Here is an 11796-nt window from a genome sequence, read left to right on the forward strand (position 1 = left end):
CAGCACAATTTACAATAGCTAAGATTTGGAAACAGCCTAAATGCTCATCAGATGAATGCATTAGGAAATAGTGATATATCTACACAATGGAATACTACAATGCTATAGAAAAAGGAATTCTTACCATTTGCAGCAGCATTGATGTGACTGGAGAGCATTATGCTAAGTGAAATAAGCCAGTCAGTGAAAGAAAAATACCACATGATCTCACTTATTTATGGATAATAAAGAACATTATAACATGATGAACAAAAAGATAGATACAGAGGTAGAGATGCATCAAACAGACTGTCAAATTTCAGCAGAAAGGCTGGTGGCAGTGTGGGGGGAGGTAAGGTAAGAGATCAACCAAAGGACTTGTATTTATGCATATAAGCATAACCAATGGATGCAAGCAATAAGGGGGGGAAGTGAGGGCATGTGTCAGAGAGCGGGGGAAGCTGGGTGAAGGTCAAGGGGAAACAAAAGGCAACATATGTACTACTATTTGTAATATTTTAAACAATAAAAAGTAAATTAGTATATAAAAACTATTTAATAAAAATTAATAAAAGTAATAAGAAATGAGTATAAAGACCATTTCTATGAAGAATATAAACCGTAAAATCCAGATATTATCTATATTTAATACGATGAAGTTTTATTCACCATTTATGATCCATGCACAAATATGAACTGCACACAGCTCAAAACTTAAATGCATACATTGCCCCCCGGAAGAATGGTTTCCAAGCATTTTTATTAAAGAGAAAAATGCCCACTCAGAACCACTTACCATTCATAATGATATACTCCTTCCAGGTAATTATTTAACAACTAGAGGCCCTGTGCATGAAATTTGCACGCTGGGGTGGGGGTGTCTATCAGCTCAGCCTGCAATTTCTCTAATCTGGGACCCCTCAGAGAAGGTCTGACTGCTGGTTTAGGCCCAATCTCTATGTATGTCCTCTTTGGAGAAGTGTCTATTCAGGACCTTTGCCCATTTTTAATGAGATTGTTTGTTTTTCTGGTGTTGAGTTATATAAGTTCTTGCTAGATGTACACAGAAATCACTTGAATATATTGTAAAATGCAGGCTTTCATTCAGTAAGTAGATCTGAGGTGAGGGTTATGATGCTCTGTATTTATAGCAAGTTCCCAGATGATACCAATGCTGCTGGTCCATTGACTACATTTTGACCAGCATGGAGCTAAGATAAATTTTTATGACCAACACAGAAAAAAGCAACATCTTTTTTTTCTGGAATGAAATAAAATCTAGGCCAAGTCTTGGCCAAAACAGGAATAGAAGAAAACAACTTCATTCTACTTTCAGCATTATTTTGACAGCACTCTTACACTCTCAAGTGTCTGAAGTTTATTTATCAAGATTCCAAAGACCCCGAATCCATATAACCCCAATACTGGCTCATGTCACTTTATGTCCACACTCATTCCATGAATAGGTATAGGGTAGGAATGCTTATTTTATTTTTTTTCAAATTTCTTTTTTTCAAATTTCTTTTTTTCAATTTTTTAAAAATTTCTTTATTGATTTAGGTATTACAAATGTATCTTTATCCCCCCCATTACCCTCCCATCTCCCCGACTCATGTTCTCACCCCTCTGGTGTCTGTGTCTATTGGTTAGGCTTATATGCATGCATGAAAGTCCTTTGGTTGATCTCTCCCCCTTACCCCCACCCTCCCTTACCTTCTCTCTGAGGTTTGAGCACATAAACTGATGAACATAAACAGCTCCAGAGACAGAGAAAATGCACCTATGACTTTTAAAGCTTATGCTAAAAATAGCCGTTCTGTAAAAGTAATTTACCTCTCCCTAAGACAGATTCCATCCTCTATTTGTGTCACATTAAATTTATCAATTTTCAGAGAAATAAAGTATATATTAACCAAAACACAAAAAGTATGTGTTAATCTGTATTAAACATGAGCTGTGGGCATAATTAGTTTGTGCTAAAGTTCACTAGTAAAACAGCATCTACATTAGTGTTATAAGCAAAATTGCTCTTAATTCTGCAAATGAGGTTCAGAGTCCAACATTAGTTAAAAATTACTGTAAAGACAGAAACTTTGTTCATTTGCCTGATTTCATGCAAATTATCTGACATTATGGAAATCTATAACCTCAAGACCCCAAACAACAGTATTTCATTCAGGTTAAAAACTTTGCTGTAAGTTGTAGAGCAGACCCTAATACACATTATTGAGGAAATTTAATTAGTTATTTAATTAGTCATCATGCTTTCTCAGTGTGATAAGCATTGAACTATTATTTCAGAGATCTCCCATTTGGTTCAGTGACTCTGGAAAATATGTTAGTTGAAGAAGAAAACAATTAACACGTTTAAAGCACAGTGAAAAAGACTGAATAAAAGAAATTATATAAAGACAATGGTAACAGAGACATATATGGTATAGAAAAAGGCAGCAACCATGGGGAATAATTTGCAATTTTATTCAGGCTAGGTCAATTATATACAATGCAGGTCTTGATTATCCATGTACATATACGCTGATAATCATACTTAGTTTCTGCTCCTGCAAATATGATTATACACAAAAGATGTTAAGTGGTTCTTTGTTAAAGAGAAGTAATGTTTTTTATTATTATAGTCCTCAAAAGTTTCCATCCAAACATTACTTCTGATGATATATGTATTTGGAGCTATTCATTGCTCTATATTTGAAGTAACAGTAGATCATTGTCCCTACAGAATTTTATGAGTGAATAACCAATTATACGAATATAACTTCATAATCTATCTACACTCCCTTCTTTCTTGTGTAGATTAATAGTATTTGAAAGGAAATTAATTGAACCAATAATCACTACTCTTGACTGAAAGGAAAAAAAAATACACACAAGGCAACATATTTTTCCCATGTCACTAGAGATAAAGGTTTAGACACAAATGGATTGTACATTTACTAAAAAGAAAAACAACTAAAAAAAAAAACTTGTTCTGTCACACATGTCAAGGAACATGGGGAGAAATGTGTCTTTATTCTGCTATTCTTTGAGAAATATTTGAAAACTATTGAAGAGCAGAATATTTTCAAGACAACAGCAAACATTATTCTCAAAAATGAGCACTTCAAATCTAAATCGGCTAACGTACATACAGAACACTTTTATTTCTCCATTTAAACATGTACAAAATATGAGTCTAAAAATGACTGCAAATATTCCGCATGAAGACATTTTATGCTAAAACCCATTTTTGGCACTTTTGACAAGAAAATAACATAATGTGTTAGCCTAAATTCTGGATAGAAAGCAAGAGAAATGAATTTTTATAGAGAAATCAAAACCTGATCCAACTCTGCAGGCTCACTTAAATATTCTGGGAGAGTTTAAGTGCACAGTAAAATGATATAATCAGAACATGTATCAGGTGAGGACATATTTGTGCATTGAAAATGCATTTGCCTTGGCAAGCCAGATTTTAATACGACTGTGATGAAGTTGATAATAGAAGACAAACTATTCTGAATGATTTCACAAAATGGGGTGGGAACTGGGGGGAGGAGAGCTATGGGGAGGGATGGAGAAATAATTGTAATAATCTGAACAATAAAGATTTATTAAATTTTTAAAAAATGTCATGCTACGGGGAAAAGATTTATACACATGAACTTAACATTCATTTATTGACAGAAAAAAATTTTCAATTTTTCAAAACTAAAGATGCTGCTTATTGCAATTATCATTTCACATTAAGCCAAGTAAAGAATTCATAGTTCACTGTCTCTTTATATATACATGGTATAAAATCAAATCTGTACTTAAAGATGAATAATGATGTTACCACCGTTATAATATTTTCTTTAATATATTTTCAATTTTAGGTTCACATTTAATTTTGCATCAGTAATTATTCAAATGACTAATTTCAGCTGTTAAGATATCTTTCTAAACCAACTAACTAAAAATAACCCATGTAATTTCAGAAAGTCAATGGATCTTCAATTTACTTTTATTATACTTCTGCCAAAGACCATGTTGGCTCCCTTCAAGACAGTTCAAAAATATAAATGATAGCCTCCTGGCTTTTCAGTGTGCACATAATTGATTGTTGGCAAGAAGAGGTGGAGCGAGAAAGCTTTTAAATTGTAAGGAGAATGTTGCTGAAGGACGGAATATAATTTCTCAAAATCTGCAGAGGTCTTATCAGTATGTAAGGAACAGATGAATGGCAAACAATGTGGCAGGACAACAGATGTGTTTCTAGCCTATAGTAATTAAAACAACAAACTACAATAAGTAAAAGATAATATATAGCTAATAAAAAACATCCAGCACAGTGAACACAAAAAAGAGTGTCCTTTATTCCTTCCTTAGAAATTTGGAGACTTCTATACTATTAAGTAATAATACAATTCCTAATACTATTCTCAGGTAGAACCCTGCTTTTTTGTTACAATAGTAAAGAGTTGTCATGTTTTTTCTAGAACAAAAAGTAGTATTTTATATGTAGAGCTTTGATGCAGTGATGCAGATGTTACTATGCAATACTGCAAGCATTTTTATGTTATTAATATTTTTGTCCTCTGGTACCAATGATCTGTTAAGCCAGGTACTCAGTGGGCCATACTAAGGCAAAAGATTATGTAGACAAGGAAGGGAGAGGAGAGATTAAGGGGAAAGAAAGGAAATCAGAGAATCAGTGATAATCACTGGCAGTATATTGTATATTAGAGTTGTCTTTGAAGGAAAAGTGGTACCAAAAGAGCTTTCTTATATGGTAATCTGTGTGCACTGCTTTCCCCAACCAGATTAATATAAAGAGAATAAATTTAGAGAATGTTTCTTTTTGTCCCTTTAATATCCATCTTGAGAATCTCATGACATATAGCAGTTAAAACAGAACCTTATATGTGATAGGAGCTCAGGCAGTTCTAGAGATGCTTACTGATTTAACCAACCATAACCTTTTCATTTAACACACTGGCATTTTTTAAGTATAACACATGTACTGTTGATTGATTATAATGTCATATTTTTCTGAACTAGTTTTTGTTAATGTGTATGTTTGTATGTGTGTATGACATATTAATTCACTCATATGGGCACTGATCCAGGACATGGGACACAGCTGTCAACAAATCTAACAACAAGAACAACAAAACCTTTGCTTTCACTGGGAGAAACATATAATAAGTAAATTAATGAATTAAAGCATGTTGAATATTAAATAGTATGAAGAAAAATAAAGCAGTACAGAAAGGAGTGCTGATATTTTAATATTTTTATATTTTAAATACAATAGTCAAGACAAGCCTCTGTAAGGTAAAAGTTAAAAAATATTTGAAATTGGAGAAGGCTCAATAGACAGCAATCTGGACAGGCGTCTTCAAACTACGGCCCACGGGCCACATGCGGCCCGCAGAGGAGTCTGATCCGGCCCGCCAGGTTTTTTGGGCAGTGAGCGCAGCCGAGGTGTTACAGTAGGAATTAGTAGTTCATATAGTCCGGCCCTCCAGCTCTCTGAGGGACCGTGATCTGGCCCCCACTTTAAAAAGTTTGAGGACCCCTGGGAGGAAATAGAAAGCTGTTAAGGATGAAATGGTATTTTCAAACCATGCAAAGCTGATATGAAGATGTAGGGATTGAATGAAAAGAAAATGCCACAGGACTGAAGTTAAGGTTCAGGTCACATCAAAGTTTAAAGTCCTATAAGATCTATTACAGATAATTTCTGTATCTATGTGCCTCCCTGCTCTCTTCCTTTAGTTCTCTGAGGGCTCTCATACACACTCAAGAATGAGCCCTGTCTAGTCAACTATACTGTCTGCATTCTACTGGCCATTAAGTGTTAAAAACAACATACTTCCAAATATTTTCTGTCTCACTATCCTGAGTTGAGTGGGCTCTGCCACGTGCATTGTTTACTGCAGCCTTAGTAATTTTAATATGGATTCTGGCCAAAAATTTTGATAAGATATGTTTAAAGTAATAATGACAGAAATGTCTCAAAGGAAAAAAATAACCAAGCTGGTTGTTAACATGAAATCTTTATAGAGGCTGAAGATACCTTCAATCAAATGGTAGACAGAACAGGTTAAAATAAGAATGCAAATGAAATTTGGGAAGCCCTTTTGATACCATAGTAATTAGTTATTAATAGTAGAAAGGAGCAAAGAGAAGGCCAGACATTATAGACATGCTCCCTGCAAAACACTGGGTAAAGAAAACACATATGGAAGATTCTTGTCTCTCAATCATACCTGGGGACAGAGATGGTTGGTCAGAATGGACGTGGCCATTGCAAGCTCAGAGGAATTTGGAATATATAACCCCCTGAACAAAGAAGCTCACTCTCTTATTGTCTTGGCTTTTCTTGGGTCCTTGGCATGCTTGGCTTCCCATGTGGCCCATGGCCATTAGGGATCACCAAACATAAAGGACTAATGGACTGCAGCTAGCATGATGCAGTACTGAACCCATCTCCAACATGGAAAGAAAACTTAACACTGGTTCTGATTTTAACTCTACTGAAACTCCAGCTACACTTCTAGGACTGAACTAAAGGAAATGGGACCTTGTAAAACCATTCCACAAAAATAAAACTTTTTACTATGTCACATACTCTCATGGGGGCCTCTGGAAATACTTATCCCAGCAGTACCCCAAGAACCCCACTCCCACTAGCAAGTGGGAAAGAAGAGGCACATTTTTCTCTGATAACACTTTGATATAACAAAATGCATCACAAGCTGCTGAAACTTGGGCTGTTGTGAAGGATGGTTGGAAGCAACTATGATTAAAGACATTTTATGACTTCAGGGCATTTGAAGAAAACAAAATGATTCTTAATGGAACATTTTTGAACAATTCTCCATAGGGATTGTGTTGAAAAGGTTTTGACTGATTGAATTGGTGCTTCCATTTGCAGGAATTTATAATACAGTACACACCCACAAACACACACATCCACACCCTCATACTTTTTCTATTGGTTGGCAATAAAAGCAGTGCTTTCAATGGAAGTGTTACTTTTTTAAAAAAAAGACATCTTTTTTAATCGAAGACTATTGTGCTTTTTGAGGTGGAATTTGCTTGAAATTCATCTTGAAGAAGGATAATATCTCCAATGCTATCTAATCCAATACTACTGTTTTATAAATTGTGAAATTGATGCTAGAGAGAGTCAATATCTTGTGTAAGGTCACTACATCAAATGAGTGACAGATATGATAATTTAATTTGGGTTTCCAAACTTCTGCATGTGGAAAATTACACATAAGCAAATATAAAGCAAACTAGCCTATAAGATATTTTCTCTTTCTCTTTTTAAATGCATAGCATGCCTTTATCTTCTAGACTATTATCATGTGTGTTTTAGTCAAAGAATTGTAGAAAATGTCTGGAATTTTTATTTAAATTCACCAGAGTAAACACTAGTTTACACTTTGAGGAAAGAATCCATGTTTTACTCATCTTTCTCTATTTCTGTGACATATAACAAAAATGTTTTACATTTTATGAGTACCCACAGAAAGCCGATTGAGTGACAAGGAGCACTTCTTGAAATATCATATAAAAATAAATCACAACATATTATTATCATTAATTTCCCAATGAGTAATAATTGCTACCATTTATCCAATGCCAGGAACTGTGCAAAGAAATTCATGTTCATGTTTCAAACATTCTATTACATAGATATTATTACTCTCCCCATTTTATAGATGAGGAAACTGAGGTCCAAATAAAATGGTACACTTGCCAAGTCATGCAGCTACTAAGATATATGAAGCAGTAAGTAGAACGTGGACTTGATTGATTCTACACTGCACTATGTTGTAATAAAAAAAGGAAATATAAACATTAAAATAGTAACAAGAGTCACAATGAACAGAACACACAAGATTGACAAGTATCCAGTCTTGTACCAAATTTACATGAGACAACAGGAGAATTAAATTTTCTGTATGGTTTAGTGGGGCTTGTTTTCCAACATTTTTTAAATGCTCCCAGAGTTTAGAAATGAGAACAATTATCTGGGCTGAAGATAAGAGGAAGGGTAGAATTGTAACTCAAACAATGATTCCACCAGCCATTATAAAAATTAACAGAGTAAATCTGTTGGCCTACAAATGACAATAAATGCAATTCTGGGGAACTGTTTCAATGAAGCATATGTCAAAAGTACCTGAACATTTGGCAAAGCATGCCTCCAAAAATTGTATATTAAGTCAATTTCCTGGTTTATATATTATATAGCAGCATATTTTCCCTACTGAAGTTCTCTTCCTGAGACCTACTTCTGTAGAACTATTCTTAATAATGGCCACTAATTAAAACTTACAATGTGTATAGCAAGCATGTAAAAATGTATTAGAATATCTATTTTACATAAAAAATGTCATACATCCCTTATCATTCTAAGAAGATATTGAACATGTAGATTATACATTTGTGGCAGTTATCAAGGATTTCAGCCAAAAGTAGAGAAAGAATAGTTACAAGTTAATGCCAGTGACTTAGGCTGGGATTATTTTATTACAACCTTGGTTTTAATCATGCCTTGTCCAATATTTTAGAAAATATTTGTTTAATATGTGTACTTCTAAACAGGAATTTTGGAATTCTAATTAATGAATCTACCTTGAAAATTATGCCTCCACAGTTTTCTAGAAATTTGTCTGCAAGTCTTTCTAGAATTTTTGGCCAGTCACTCTAGATAACTATACTTTTCCAAAATGTCCATTGCTTTCAAATGCTATTTCTGCATTAAAAGGGAGTGAGAGTCAAACATCACCTTCAAAAATCCTTCCAGGAGTAGAAGGTGGGTACAAAGACACATTTGTCACTTTGGTGTATCAAGGGAGGCCTAGGCACAACATCTTGGGAAAGCAGTTTCCTCAGGGAACACTGCACAGGTGAATAATAATGCAAAGCTTTATAACTGTCAGTGAAAGTGGCATTTGTATGACTAAAACAAAATTAGGCTTCTCTAATGTGTCATCCACATTGAATTCAAAATGATCAAACACATACTTCTGAGCCACTCATTACTATATTATTTCTCTACTCTCCACAACACCCTACCAATCAAATTAACATACCAGGCAACATTACTTGGTGTTAAATCCTATCTAGAAGCTTGTGAAATCTCAACTGCAAAACATAAATATTTCCTGTAGTATTCTTACTGCCAATCTAAAATTATATGTGAAAGATACAGTAATGCCAAAGTCAAATAATGCAAGGGTATTAGTGTAGTATCTTGCTCTATTTAAATAATGTAATTTATTACTCAGAAAATAATATTTGCTAAAATGGTTTAAAATCTCTCTCTCTCTCTCTCTCTCTCTCTCTCTCTCTCTCTCTCTCTCTCTCTCTCTCTCTCTCTCTCCTCTCTCTCCTCTCCTCCCTCTCCCCTCTCCCCTCTCCCCTCTCCCCTCTCCCCTCTCCCTCTCCCCTCTCCCCTCTCCCCTCTCCCCTCTCCCTCTCCCCTCTCCCCTCTCCCCTCTCCCTCTCTCCTCTCCCCTCTCTTCTTTCTCTTTCAGAGGAAATGGATTTTGAATTACTGATTAGTGTGGCAAGCATCCATTTGCCATCCAAATATCATGTTCTCTCTCACATCTATGTTTCTCTCTCTCTCTTTTTCTTCCCCTCTCTCTAAAATCAATAAGCATATCCTTGGGTGAAGATTAAAAAATGTTCTTATGAATTTCAAGTAGAATTTTACCAACTCAGTCACTACTTTACACACAGATTATAACAGAAAAATGCTGTGTTTTAAATCTTAGAGGCCCTGCATTGGGATGCTGACTATGCAAATTGAAATCCTTTTGTCCTACACAACTTTTTCTAATTCTCAATTTCTTCATTGGTAGAATCAAGAAAACATTTTATTTGCCCATATTTCTAGATCATTGTAACTATCATATGAAATTTAATATAATATAAGATATAATAATGTGTTGCCCGGCCAGTGTTGCTCAGTGGTTGGGCATGGACACAGGAACCAAGAGGTCACTGGTTTAATTCCTGGTCAAGTTACATGCTTGGGTTGTGGGCTTAATCCCTAGAAAAGGGCTTGTAGGAAGCAGCCTATCAATTATGTTTCTCTCTCATAGGTGTTTCTATCTCTCTATGTGTATCACTTCCTCTATCTCTAAAAAAAATAAATACATTTAAAAAAAGATATAATAATGTATTTAAACTGTTAAGTAAAATAGGGTAAAGAATTATCACTTCATTGATTTAGAAGGAAACAATTATTAAATATTGACAGTTGTAAATTCTAAATAATTTTAAGGTAACACAATTTTATTATTTTCAATTGTAGGAAGGATTTCACACTGAGTTTACACTTTACCAACTGATGTCATGAATAGTTAAGAATGATTTATAGTTAATATTTTATTGTAAATATGTTTGTCTTTGTCTAAATTTGAGTTGTCCAACTTATGCCACATGCTTTTATTAACATTCAAAATAATAAAACTTTAAAAAAAATAAATTCCTCAGTTGCACTAACCTCATGTCTAGTACTCAATAGTCACATGTGGCTTACGGCTACTATATTTTATAGTATAGACATAGAACATTTCCTTTGTCACACATAAGTTTCACTTTACAGGGCTACTATTGTACTATACAGGAAGACAGTAGCATTGAAGTTGGAACTTGAAAAATATCTGAGTTTACCTGTCAAAGAAACACATATATATTTGTGAATGTAAGGGTATTTGTGTTTAAAGAATGGGATTCTAAATAGTCTAAATAGTTTTAGTTCCCCCCAAACTTTGTTGATACTTCTCTTTAGCAAAACCTTTATTCATAGATATCACAGGATTAAAACCTAATCTAGCTCTAATCCAATTATTGTGCTTTAAAATAAAAAGGTGTATTAAATACTAAGTTTTAATGATAACACATAAACAAATGGTACACTTTTTTACTCGTGCACATCTTTTTTAAATGTTATTTTTTTCCCATCACAGTTTATCTCCTCTATGCCCTCTTCCATCCCCTTCACCACAATAACCACATTGTTGTCCATGTCCATGAGTACTCTTTCTTTTTTTTCTTTTTCATCTCTCTTCCTTCCCAACATCTCCCCCACACATACTAGAGCTGTCTGTCCTCTCTATATCTATGAGTTTGTGTCTATTTTGCTTGGTAGTTTAGGTTTTTCATTAACTTCAACATATGAATAAAATAATGTGGTACTTGTCTTTCTCTGACTGACTTATTTCATTTAACATAATGTTCTCCAGGTCCATCCATGCTGTCACAAACTGAAGTTAAATAACAGTCTGTCAGAGTTGTACAGAACATTAGTGATCACAAGTTAAATACCACTACTTTGTAAAAACAGGAAATTAAGCTTCAAAGACAAGGAAGGTCTTGCCAACAAATTTTAGATTTTAAATGACTAACATTAATTATAGGACTTGAAATGGAAATGCTTAAGTTTCATTCAATTTTGACATACATTTATTAATACCCTTGCTATTCTTATGTTTCTTCCCTTGTGAAACCAAAGTCATACTTTGTTACTCACTACACCATAAATATTGTGAATATTTTGCCCCTGACAAAGCTTCTAGACTGTTTATTAAAGGGATCATTTTTGCTACTCTTTGAATATCTAAATAGGCTAAAAATGTTAACAAAAAGTAGTACAATAGCATAGGAATTTACAAATTCACCCATTTTATCTTTATTGGAAAATTCAAAGTAATTGAGATTGAAAATTTTGAGAAATCAATCCATATCTTACTTATACAAGTAAAAAAATATTGATTCTTCAAGATCCAGATAAAAATCTAACCT

The 11796-nt window shown here is 34.1% G+C and overlaps 1 long non-coding RNA gene across 1 annotated transcript; it reads left to right on the forward strand.

Moving 5' to 3' along the window:
* Positions 1 to 436: 436 nt before the first annotated feature.
* Positions 437 to 4870, forward strand: LOC123652588. Its single transcript, XR_006742017.1, has 3 exons — positions 437 to 511; positions 3954 to 3956; positions 4859 to 4870. It is a non-coding gene; the product is annotated as an uncharacterized LOC123652588 (long non-coding RNA).
* Positions 4871 to 11796: the final 6926 nt, after the last annotated feature.

Source organism: Pipistrellus kuhlii, unplaced genomic scaffold (genome assembly GCF_014108245.1).
Source record: "Pipistrellus kuhlii isolate mPipKuh1 unplaced genomic scaffold, mPipKuh1.p scaffold_m20_p_19, whole genome shotgun sequence".
NCBI lineage: Eukaryota > Metazoa > Chordata > Mammalia > Chiroptera > Vespertilionidae > Pipistrellus > Pipistrellus kuhlii.